The sequence below is a fragment of the Hevea brasiliensis genome, chromosome 10 (genome assembly GCF_030052815.1).
Source record: "Hevea brasiliensis isolate MT/VB/25A 57/8 chromosome 10, ASM3005281v1, whole genome shotgun sequence".
Classification (NCBI taxonomy): domain Eukaryota; kingdom Viridiplantae; phylum Streptophyta; class Magnoliopsida; order Malpighiales; family Euphorbiaceae; genus Hevea; species Hevea brasiliensis.
The window spans coordinates 88,832,542-88,845,840 of NC_079502.1; the positions used below are offsets into that span (position 1 = coordinate 88,832,542).

Sequence of the window (13,299 nt, forward strand, 5' to 3'; positions counted from 1 at the left end):
AACTAATTCAAAACAAACAAACATAATTCAAAACAAACTACAATTGTTTGAACATATTTACAAAGAAAAGGTCCCATAAGTTTGAACAAAAGTAAAACAGAAACTAATCTAGTTCTATTGTTTTGCCCTTGTCCAAAGATGTTGCTAAGGGGCTGGTAGCTGCTGGTTGCTGTCGAAATGATGGTGCTGGAGGAGGTGATGGAGGTGGAGGTGGCATTCCCAGAAAGATCATGAGCTGCTTCATCATCTCCTTTAATTCTTTCTGCTTATCTCTAGTTTCCATGACAAGGTCAAATAGGTGATCATGACGATCCTTGAGGGTATCAAGACCAGTGTCAAGCTTTCTATCCACAAAGTATATATCATCACTAAGCCTTTCAAGATAGGTGAATAAGGCTTTAGTGTTGAATGCAGGAGGGGCTGTGGATGAGGAGGGTTCAGCTGTAGGAGGTGTGGGCTGTGCGTGTCTGGGTGTCCTGTGCAGATTGAGGGGGTGGGACTGATGGGACAGGTTGAGCTTCTGGTCGTGCAATGGGTTCAGTTTCTGTTGCTGGTTGTGCAATGTCAGAATATGGCAGGTTGAATCCTGTTTTGGATAGGTGTGTAGCATCAAAATATAAGGTGTCTACAAGTGCTGGTATTGGGTGCTCTTCAGGATTAAAACCAAAATGCTTGGCTATTACAGTTATGAGCCCACCCAAAATAATGTCACCTATGGATTTAGTAGCAATATGCAACACATGCTTACAAAAGAAATAACCAGGAGAAACCTTGACCTTGTGAAAAGCACACCATAACATGAATAATTCAGATTTCCCCATAGCACCAGAACTTGTCCCTCTGCCCAAGATAGTGCTAGCAATCAGCCTATGAATAAACCTAAGTGCAGGGTCTAGTATTTGAGAGGTTTTTGATCTGCCAGCAGAAAAAGTCTGAGGTTGGTTGGTGATAATTCTCCAAAATTGAGCAGCATTCCAAATACCCTTGTTTGCTACCTCTACCCCTGTATATGGCACTCTAAATAGCCCATCAATTGCAAAACCAAAAATGCTATGAAATTGGTTCAATGATAACTCTCTATTTTGCCCCAAACATCTAAATTTCATACTTGGCTTATAATCTACATCATGCAATTTCAGGGTGGCAGAGAATGAGGAAATAAACTCCAAAACTAAAGCTGGATAAACAATTTCTTGCTTATGCACGAATTCCATCCAACCCATACCATCAAGGTAGGCAACCACATTATCAAATAAACCAAGTGACTGTAGAGAATCTATAGAAATATACCTAGTGGGTTGCACCCTCCTTTCCTTAAGTCTCTTAAGGGCTGCCTTTTGAACTGCATCAGGAAGAGGCCAAGGTAGTTTTGATACCAGTGAGGCTGCTGACGTTTGCTTTTTGCTGGAAGAGGGTGATTTGGCTTGTGTGGAGGCTGAAGTTTTGGGGTTTTTGGGTGGTGGTTCTAAAAATGGGGTGGGTGGTTCTTTACGCTTTGAGAGAGGTGGTGCAGAAGCAATGGGTCTCATAGATTTCGACCTAATTTTCCGCTTGTAGGTGGTTGTGGGAGGTGGTGGAGGTGTCTCTTGTGGAGGGGAATTGGGATTGGGAGGCCGCATTGACAATGGCGAAACCTGGAGAGGAGATGTAGGAGGGAGGGGAATGGGGAGGCGACTCCATTGATTTCCGATAGTGAGGATGGAGGAGATGAGGGCGGAAATGAAAATGCAGGGAGAAATTAGGGTTTATCCGGCGAAAATACGAGTGGAGAAGAAGGGGTATGCCGGAATTAAGGTCGTGGGGGGAAAAGGAGTGAGCAGGGATATCGGGAGGTGGAGGTGGGAAAAAAAAATATTGCCGAAAAGAAGTTTTAAACTGGACTTATAAAACTGCATAAGGGGAAAGTGAATGTGCATAGCTTATGCACATTGCTTATGCACCTCTTGGCAAGTCTTGGAGTTCAGAATGTGAGGTCATACAGAAGTGCATAGGCTATGCACTCTGCTTATGCACCTGTCGGCATGTTTTGGTCTTTTGGAAGTTTGGTCATGCGGAAGTGCATAAGTCATGCACTCTGCTTATGCACCTCTTGACAGGTTTTAATTTCAGGGAAAGTGGTCATGCAGTTGTGCATAAGCTATGCACTCCTCTTATGCAGGTCTCGGCAAGTTTTAGTTTTCAGAATTTGTGGTCATGCAGTTGTGCATAAGCTATGCCCTCTGCTTATGCACCTCTCGGCAAGTTTTGAATTTTGAAGGATTCGGTCATGCAGAAGTGCATAAGTTATGCACTCTGCTTATGCACCTCTCGGCAGGTTTTGAAATTCAGAGTTTTTGGTCATGCAGAAGTGCATAAGCTATGCGCTCTCCTTATGCAGATTTCGGTGGAGAGAGAAAATGCAGGATTTGAAGTCATGCAGAAGTGCATAAGTTATGCACCTTGCTTATGCACCTCTCGGCAGGTTTGAAATTTGACAAAATGTGGCTATGCAGAGTTGCATAAGCTATGCACTATCTTATGCAGTTTGCAACAGAGGTGAAAAATGGCAGGAATTTTGGTTATGCAGGATTGCATAAGCTATGCAGTTACTTATGCACAATTCAACAAGATTAAGAGAACAATTGAAAATGATTTGCAAGTGTGAAAAATACCCTAGAATGAAGAAATATAATTCAATGAAGCATAAATCATGAGAAATTGTCACAAAAAACACATCAATATATACAAAATCCATCAAAATTGCATCACAAAAGCTTGTAGAAATGGATCTTGCATAAAAGGCCTTTGTGAACCATGCCATTTTGACTCAAATTCTGCAAATCAACCTTTAGCACATAAAAGCTTAATAAAATCTGCATAAAGTTGCACCTATCCACAATTGATGAAATGACTCCCCAAGTAATGCCAAGAAAATGCAGTATTTCTACCTTAAATCCCACAACCCAAATAAGCTCAAAACTACAAAAATGACTCACTTACCACCATATTAACATTATAAGCACAAATATTAAAAAGTTACACACCCAACCTCACCAAGAACATAAGTAATCAGCTGCAGACCCTTCCTTGCTGTAAAATGTCATTTTTCCTCTGCATAAACCAGATAGCAGCCCCTGCACAGGTTATGCAGTAAAAATCAATTAATTTTTAGGAGATTTAAAGAACATAATTTCAGGTTAAGGGTTACTCCCCAGCAGTTCACCAACCTTCCTCCATTGAAATACATCTACAAGGGATAAGATTCAACAATGTCAAAAAATGGAATTTGGGGAGATTTAAGATACAAACAAAAACAATGAAAGTAAAAGTAAATCAGCAAAAGCAAAATAAAAGGACTTGGGATGCCTCCCAAGAGGGCTAATTTATAGTCTTTAACTGGACTTTTTATGTATTTCACTGAAAAGAGGTGAGGGATTGGAGAGCTTGTAATAGCTTGCTCCTTTTATTGGGTCTCCAGTTATGTAATGTTTCAATCTATGCCCATTGACCTTAAAATTCCCAGATTTTTCACTCCAAATTTCAATTGCTCCATAAGGGAAAACCTTAGAAACTCTATATGGACCAGTCCACCTTGATTTAAGTTTTCCAGGGAACAATTTCAATCTTGAGTTGAACAATAAAACTAAATCACCTTCTTTGAATTCCTTTTTCCTAAGATGCTTATCATGCCAAACTTTAGTTCTTTCTTTGTAAATACGGGCACTTTCATAAGCATCCATCCTTAATTCTTCAAGCTCATTAAGTTGCAATAACCTTTTCTCACCAGCTTGCTTAAGATCAAAATTCAAGGTCTGAATGGCCCAATATGCTTTATGTTCTAGCTCCACAGGTAAATGATAAGACTTACCATACACCAACCTAAAGGGAGTAGTTCCTATAGGAGTTTTGTAAGCAGTCCTATATGCCCATAAAGCATCATCTAGTTTGATAGACCAATCTTTCTGAGAATTGCTCACTGTTTTCTCTAAGATATGCTTGAGTTCTCTGTTAGAAATTTTCAACTTGTCCTGAAGTTTGAGGATGGTATGGGGTAGCTATCTTGTGCACTACACCATATTTCCTCATTAAGCTCTCAAATTGCTTATTACAAAAATGTGAACCACCATCACTAATTACAGCCCTAGGAGCTCCAAATCTACTTAAGACAAATTTCTTTAAGAATTTCACTACCACTCTAGCATCATTAGTTGGAGTTGCAATAGCTTCCACCCACTTTGACACATAGTCAACTCCAACTAGAATGTATTTATTACCAAATGAAGGAGGAAATGGCCCCATAAAATCTATTCCCCAGACATCAAATAATTCTACTTCAAGAATACCATTTAGGGGCATTTGATCTCTTTTTGACAAGTTTCCACTCCTTTGACATTTATCACATTCTAACACAAATTTCCTCACATCCTTAAAAAGATTTGGCCAAAAGAAACCAGCTTCCAAAATTTTACTAGCTGTTTTAGAGATTCCAAAATGTCCTCCATAATCAGAAGCATGGCAATGATGCATAATACTCTGTGTCTCCTCATCAGGAACACATCTCCTTATTAAACCATTACAACATCTCCTAAAGAGTAAAGGATCATCCCATCTATAAAATTTTACCTCATGCAAAAACTTTTTCTTTTGTTTCCATGTCATTCCTAGAGGTAAAACTCCACAAGATAGATAATTCACAAAGTCTGCAAACCAAGGTAGTTTAGCAACAAGAGAAAAAAGTTGTTCATCCAAGAAAAACTCATCAATAGGGATTTCATCCATTTCTTCATCATCAAATTTCAGCCTACCCAGATTATCAGCAACTACATTTTCAGCTCCCTTCTTATCTCTAATCTCCAAATCAAACTCTTGTAGCATCAGAATCCACCTAATGAGCCTAGGTTTAGCCTCCTTTTTACGGAGTAAATACCTGATGGCTGCATGATCTGAAAATATAACCACTTTTGAGTCAATAATGTAAGGTCTGAACTTTTCCAATGCAAAGACAATTGCTAAAAATTCATTTTCAGTTGTTGCATAATTTTTTTGAGCCTCATCCAGTGTTCTACTAGCATAATAAATAGCATAAGCCTTTTTGTCCTTTCTTTGACCAAGAACAGCTCCAATTGCATAGTTGCTAGCATCATACATAATTTCAAAAGGTAGTCTCCAATCAGGTGGTTGCATGATTAGTGCAGTGATAAGAGCTTGCTTCAACCTGCAAAAGGCATCCAAACACTCTTGGTCAAATACAAATGGTATGTCATGACTTAACAAATTAGATAAACGTTTGGCTATTTTATAAAAATCCTTGATAAAGCGTTTGTAGAACCCGGCATGTCCTAGAAAACTTCGAATTCCCTTGACATTGGTAGGAGGAGCCATCTTCTCTATCACTTCAACCTTGGCTTTATCAACCTCTATTCCTCTGTTAGATACTAAATGTCCAAGCACTATCCCTTCCTGAACCATGAAATGACACTTTTCCCAGTTTAACACAAGGTCAGTATCCGCACATCTCTGCAAAACTTTAGAAAGGTTAGCCAAGCATATGTCAAATGAAGATCCATAAACAGAAAAGTCATCCATAAAAACCTCCATTATATCTTCAATGAAATCTGAGAAGATTGCCATCATGCACCTTTGAAAAGTGGCTGGTGCATTACACAACCCAAATGGCATCCTCCTATAAGCAAAGGTTCCATATGGACAAGTGAAAGTGGTTTTTTCTTGATCATTTGGATGGATAGGGATTTGAAAAAAACCTGAGTATCCATCTAAATAGCAAAAATAAGAATGCCTAGCCAGTCTTTCTAACATCTGATCAATGAAGGGAAGTGGAAAATGATCTTTTCTAGTGGCTATATTTAATTTTCTGTAATCTATGCACATTCGCCAACTAGTCACTGTTCTGGTGGGAATTAATTCATTATTTTCATTTTTGACCACTGTCATTCCACCCTTTTTTGGGACAACATGTACTGGGCTCACCCAAGTACTGTTTGAGATAGGGTATATGATCCCTGCATCAAGCAACTTTAAAATTTCCTTTTTAACAACTTCTTTCATATTTGGGTTCAACCTCCTCTGATGTTCAATAGATGGCTTACAATTTTCTTCCAAAATAATTCTGTGCATGCAAAAGTGTGGGCTTATTCCCTTAATGTCATCTATAGTGTATCCTAAAACTTTCCTGAATTGCCTCAACACTCTTAACAACTTATCAGCCTCTAAGGTACTTAAATTTGCATTTACAATTACTGGATAAGTGTTATTAGTGCTAAGAAATTCATACCTGAGCTGAGAAGGAAGTTGCTTAAGTTCTACCTTAGGTGCATCTTCTTCCTTGAATGATGGTTGCTTAGATTCGACTTTTTCCTTTTATGTAAGTTGAAAAACTGGAGCAGAAATGAATGGTGGACTTCCCTCTAAATGTTGAGCATATGCAGTCACATGAGGGTTGTCATAGTCTATGCCTCCTCCATGAACCAAACAATTTTCAAGTGGATCTTCTGGATATTTCTTTCTGAAGTGTTCTTCAATCAGCTCATCAATGATATCAACTCTTAAGCAAGTATCAGCTTCAGAATGATGCTTCTTCATAGTGTTATTAATATTGAAAACCAATTGATCTTCACCAACTCTAAGAGTTAATTTTTCTCCCTTAACATCAATTAATGCTCCTGTTGTAGCTAGAAAGGGTCTTCCCAAGATAATTGGAATATTAGAATCCTCTTCCATGTCCAAAATGACAAAGTCAACAGGTATATAGAACTTCCTAACCTTCAGAGGCACATTCTCCAAAATCCCTTTAGGATACTTAATTGATCTGTCAGCTAACTGAAGAGAAATGTGGGTTGGTTTAAGATCTCCCATATTGAGCTTCTCATAAATGGAGAGGGGCATAAGGCTTACACTAGCCCCTAAATCACATAAAGCTTTTGTAGAACATGATTCCCCAATGTGGCATGGAATTGAAAAACTCCCTGGATCTTTGAGCTTTGGAGGAAGTTTCCTTTGGAGGATGGCACTACATTCCTCAGTTAAGGCTACAGTTTCATGGTCCTCAATTCTTCTCTTGTTTGAGAGAATTTCTTTTAAGAATTTTGCATAAGAGGGCATTTGTGAAAGAGCATCAACAAAAGGCACATTTATGTAAAGCTTCTTCAAAACCTCTAAGAACCCCAAATTGCTTATCAAGCTTGGCTTTTTGAAATCTTTGTGGAAAGGGAAGTTGTGGCTTGTAAGGCTCTGGAGGTATATACTTCTCTTCCTTCTCTTCAATTTTCTCTTTACATTTTTCTGCACTCTCTTGTTTTTCACCCTCATCAGTTTCTTTCTCATTTTCTCTCTTCTCACTATTTTCACTTTTCTCATTTTTTTCACTCTTCTCATTATTTACAACTTTCCCACTTCTTAAAGTAATAGCTTGACACTGCTCTCTTGGGTTTTCTGGTTGACTTGGAAGTTTTCCAAAAGACTTGGTACCTGAGGAAGATGCTTGTTGTGCAATCTGATTTTCCAGCATTCTGTTATGTGTTTGCATCTGTTCTAGCCTTGCTTTCATCTCTCTCATCTCTTCATCATGCTTAGTTTGGTTAGCAAGAATCTGTTGTAATAAAACTTCTGTGGTGGGACTTTGTTCTTGCTGTTTTGGTGGAAGATTCACATTTTTCTGCTGAAAATTACGCAATGGTTGCCTATTTTGCTGATATGGGATTCCTTGTTGCTGTTGTGGTTGAAAATTCTGATTTGGAACTTGACTTTGCTGATTTCCCCATGAAAAGTTGGGATGATTCCTCCAAGTTGGATTATAAGTTTGAGAGTAAGGATTCCCCATTTGTTTGTTTCCATAATTACCAACATATGCAGCTTGCTCTCCATAGTCTACTCCACAGCTGGTAGTTCCCTCTGCATAAGCAACTTGTTGTGAACTTCCAGATGATGATGATGAACTAACCAACATACTCAAATCTTCCATCTTCTTAGCCAAAACATTTGTAAGTGCATCAAACTTTGCATTAATCATGTTGAATGGATCAAGATCATACATTCCAGCAGCTTGCCTCTTTTGAGTTGGAGTTGGTTCTCTTGGACTACTCCAAAGATGAGTATTCTTTGCAATCTTCTCCAATAGCTCATAAGCTTCATCTTCATGTTTTATAATAAATTCTCCTCCTGTTTGAGCATCAATAATCCCTTTAATTGCAGGAGTGACATTTGTGTAAAAATTCTGATTTATCATCCATTTAGGAATGGCATGATGTGGGCATTGTCTCTCTAATTCCTTCCATCTCATCCATGATTCATAGAGAGTTTCATCTTCTCTTGGTATGAAAGCTGTCATTTGATTCCTCAATTCTTGAGTTTTTCCAGGTGGAAAATATTGTGCAAGAAATGCATTAGTGAGTTGCTTCCAATTTGTAATGGAGTTGTGAGGTAAAGAATCAAGCCAATCCAATGCTCTATCTTTCAAAGAGAATGGGAATAGCTTCAATCTTGCTGCATCATCAGATACTCCAGGTTGTTTTTGCATGTCACAGATCATAGCAAACTTCTTCAGATGTGTGTGTGGATTTTCAGAAGGATGTCCCCCAAATTGGGAATTTTGAATCATTTGAAGAACCTCAAAATCCATCTTGTAACTATTTGCATCAATTCTTGGTCTTGCTATACTCTCTCTCAAATCATCAAAACGAGGAAAAGCATGATCCATCATACTTCCCCTAGGCACATTAGCATTTATAATTTCTTCACCTTGGGCTGCATTTTCATTGTTTCGACCATTTCCAGCATTACCGCCACCAATTCTAATTCTTTCATCAGCCATGTCTGCTGCTAATTCAATTTCTCTCAAAGCTTCTTTTCTTTTTCTGGTTTCTTTCTTGTTGGCTTTACAAAATTTCTTAATTTCAGGATTGAACAATAAGGATGTGTCACTTGTGCTTCTAGCTCTTCTCATAAAAGATTAAAAGTACCTGAAAAAGAACAAACAAACACAAAATGAAAAGATAACAAAGATAAAACTAAAAACAACTAAAATAATCAAGAATTCAATCTTAAACAAACAACTCCCCGGCAACGGCGCCAAAAACTTGATGTGGCCCAACCGCAAGTGCACGGGTCGTACAAGTAATATAGAAAAGATATCGTTCCCACGAGGAGTTGTGTTAATGATTGAATTTTTGATATAAAAGTTGACTAAATTGGACTAATTTTGAAATTAAAGCAATAAATTGATGGATATTGGAGTATGAAATCTATATGTGCAAAATTAATAATCTATCCAACAATGTATCAATTAAACTAAAATTGCATCAATTTGAAATAAGCAAGTTGAAATATGGCAAAATTTAAAATGGCAAGCAATTAAATTTGATTAGAAATTAACAATTATAAAAAGGTGATTCTGGAGTTCGTGATTTCATATTCGAGCTATTTTGGGATTTCAAATTGGTTATCCAATCTTGTGGAACTTACGGGTTTTAAGGAGATTAATTCTTAAATCCTTTGAATACCCTTTCAAGTGAGACAAAGAGTGCATTAATCAATCTAATCCTACTTTCGTGGAGTTAGAGTTGATTAAGACCCATTAAGTTCTTTAATTAATCTATAAATCCTCTTAATCCTTAGTCTATTTCTAGATCTAAGTTAATTAAGTCCAATTTCTTGATTATCTATCACAAGGCCTTCTCCTTTCGGTGCCTCAACCATGGATTAAGAACATTAATTAATGGGATCCTACACTAAGCATGTCATTAAGCATACAAGAAATGAATAAAACTCATTAAGACCACAAAATATGGATTACCCAATCAAAATCCACAAATTATGTCAAATATTACAACCCTTACTCCAGAATCAAAATAAAACTACTCACTACCCATAATATTTACAAGATATTGTGAGTGTAAATGGAAATAAAGCTTTAATCTAAGCTAAGAAACAAGAAACTAAACACTAGAAACGTAGGAAAGATGTAAGAAAAGAAAGAAATCTACAAATCTGATTGGAAATGGAGTGGAAGGTGAATGTGGCTCTTCAGCTGGCCTTTTGCTCCTCTTTCTTTCCTTTTCTGCTCCTTCCTTCTCCCTTCTAAAATGGGAAATAAGGCTATTTATAGAAATTTTCTGACATGGAGCCCTAAAATGGTGTGTTTTAGGAGGAGTTTTCTGAGGGAATCTTCTGCCAGCTCATTAATGAAACCTTTGTGGGACTGCATAAGTTATGCAGTCCCTTATGCAGTTTTCGGCTGGTTCTGGTTCACTTATGCGAAACTGCATGACTTGGCGCATAGGTTATGCACACAAGGGGGGCGTGAATCTGCATAAGCTATGCACTCCCCTTATGTACAATTCGGCAGGTGTTGGAACAGTGATTTTTCTCCTTATGCAGATATGCATAGCTTATGCGGCAAGTTATGCGCAATTTGGTCAATGCATATTTCAGCTTGAAAACCTGTTTTTGACATCTTTGGCTGTAGAGATCACTCCTCAATGGCAAAATTTCTTTATAGTCCTTAAAAAACACCATTTTTCCTACAAAACAAAGTAAAAATTACAAATTAATCCAAAATTGACAATTATGAAAAACTAACTAAATAACTAATGAAATTAGCTAAAAATGACTAATAATAAAATAAAATAGCTATGAAACTAGACCTAAATGACTATGCAAAATGTATGCATCACTTAGTGCTCAAAACTCTTAATCTCTTCTTTAAGCACGAAAATCATGCTAAACCAAGTGAAGATTTACATGAAATTAAAAAGAAAAATTTGGGAAAGAAACCCTTGAATTCTGCAGCCCTAGAGGAATCATGAAAATGATGGATTTTATTGGTTTTAGTTTAATTAGGGAAGTTAATTAACAAGGTATTATATATGGGAATTGATTTCATGGTTATATATGTGAATTTGATGTTTGAAATTAGGGTTGTACACTTGAAAGTGGGAATTTTATGACATTTTTGAATTTGACCTAATTGTTTTGAGATTGATGATAATAGAAGTGACATGTATGCTTATTTGGAGTTTGGAGAAGGAGGAGATTGAATTTTGGGAGTATCAAATTTTCTACAGGTTGGGACTCAATGAATCTAGTATGTTTGTTGAACCCTAACTGACAATGCGTGACTCCAATTGGTATGAGGCCAATTGAAGGTGTTTTGGCACATCCAAATCTTCATTTTTCAAGAAGAAACCCTGCCCAAATTCTGTCAAAATCATGACCAATTCTCTGCCCAAACCCGGATGACCAAACACTGCCAACCTAGAAAATGACCAAATGAACAGTACATGTTCATTTGCTCATAACTCTCTTTATACTGATCCAAATGGCCTAAAATTTCATCAATGGAAAGCTTAGACATAGGGCTACACTTTTCATGAAGACCACTTGACCCAGTTTTGCCTTTAACCAATTCAAATTATTAGCATAATTTGGGTCACTAAAACTGCCAACCCAGAAAATGACCAAATGAATAGTACATGTTCAATTGGTCATAACTCTCTCTATACTGGTCCAAATGACCTAAAATTTCATCAATAGAAAGCTTAGACATAGGGCTACACTTTTCATGAAGACTACTTGACTCAGTTTTGCCTTTAACTATATCAAATTATTAGCACAATTTGAGTCACTAAAACTGCCAACCCAGAAATTGTCCAAAATACTGTTCCTTTGGTATTTTAACCATAACTTGAGATCTATAACCCCAAATTCAGTGATTCAAAAACTGAAATTCAAGTTTAAACATAGAGGAGCAATTGTTATAAGGGAAGTGTGACTAAATAGTCATCCTAACCTAGTCAAATTCCTAGATAAAGATAACACATCAACATGAACCTAAAGAAAGGTTCATGGGAAAAATGCTATATATGATAATTAAAATACTCATAAGGAAAATTAAATATTAAAAATGATATGAATATGTAAATTGGGACTAATGTCCTATTAATATGAAATTAATGGTACCAATGAACAGTACTAGAAAATAGTAACAGTGAATAGTGCTAAATTAATTAAAAATATTTAATTGCTCATAGTATACCTAGACTTATTTATTTAGTTTAGATAAATTGGTATACCAATTAGGGACTATAGATAGCAGTACTGCCTACCGAAAAAATCATGAACTGACAATATATGTCTGGTATGATTATTCTACTGGATATATGCCTACTTACTGGCCACTGTGCCTACTTTATTTTTGGCTTTACAAGCTCGATAATGGTTTCGTGCGATACCGCCTCATGCTCGACAGACGATATCTTTGGATAGACATATGGCTGTCTAACTAGTATACACCCATGCATCCAGCTTTTATAATTTGTTATAGATTTCTTGGGCACTGATAAAAATTAATTAAGACTTAAAATATAATAAGTAATCATAAAAGATCCCGATAATGTTAATTATTTCCAAAGAGCAATAAAAATATAAAAGACATAGAAATTATGAGTTGTAGATATTATTTCAAATGTTAAATTATTATTATTATAAATTATGCACCACTAAGCGTTATGCTTAGCGCGTTGGTTTTCCATCGGCGCGTAGAGAAGATCGAGTCCAGCGGTACAGTAGCGACACCAAGAGTGCATCGATAGAGCTCGACCGGATCGCCATCGGCGAGTCACCTCACCGGTCTTTTGTATTTTGGTAGGGCCCATGTATAGACTAGTATTTTAGTTCATTATGTTTAGTCATGATGTAATTACTAGTTTATGATATATTTCATTTTGGACTTGAAATTAAACTTGAGATTGAAATAAAAACTTGTAATTTATTATCTATGAATTTCTATATGAATGTAATAGATGATACTTCATTTTGAGATCTCATAAATAGTTGTGAATGATATGATAAAAGAGAATATGATATGAAAATATGTGAGATGACTATGAATATGTTAACAGGTGATAGTGGAACCCGCCAGATGCTGATAAAACAGAGGAGGATCTATCCGGGTCTCCACAGAAATAAGATATAAAAAAAAATTTCTACACATAAATTACCTGATTTAAATGACATTAAAATTTACAATAGACATGATAAGACAAAATAGGGTGCTTCGGCACCGAATATGGCACTCATCGCTTGGCTACACTGTAGACAGGTGAGAGGCGTCACACTTCGGTTCTCTTATAAACTGTGCACGGCCCTAGTGTGCAATATTGAAAGGAAAAAACAAAAGAAAAGCTTAATTAATCGTCGTTTTATTTTTTCTTCTCAACAAATAGTTGCTTGATAATTAAAGCTTTACCTAATGTTTTGCATGGCATGAAGAAATGGTATTTTATTATGGATGCCGCAATGGAAATA

The 13,299-nt window shown here is 36.7% G+C and overlaps 1 non-coding gene across 1 annotated transcript; it reads left to right on the top strand.

Moving 5' to 3' along the window:
* The first annotated feature begins 8,231 nt into the window (after window positions 1–8,231).
* On the top strand, window positions 8,232–8,338 carry LOC131169903 (small nucleolar RNA R71). The gene has a single exon (XR_009140850.1). It is a non-coding gene; the product is annotated as a small nucleolar RNA R71 (small nucleolar RNA).
* The last annotated feature ends 4,961 nt before the right edge of the window (window positions 8,339–13,299 follow it).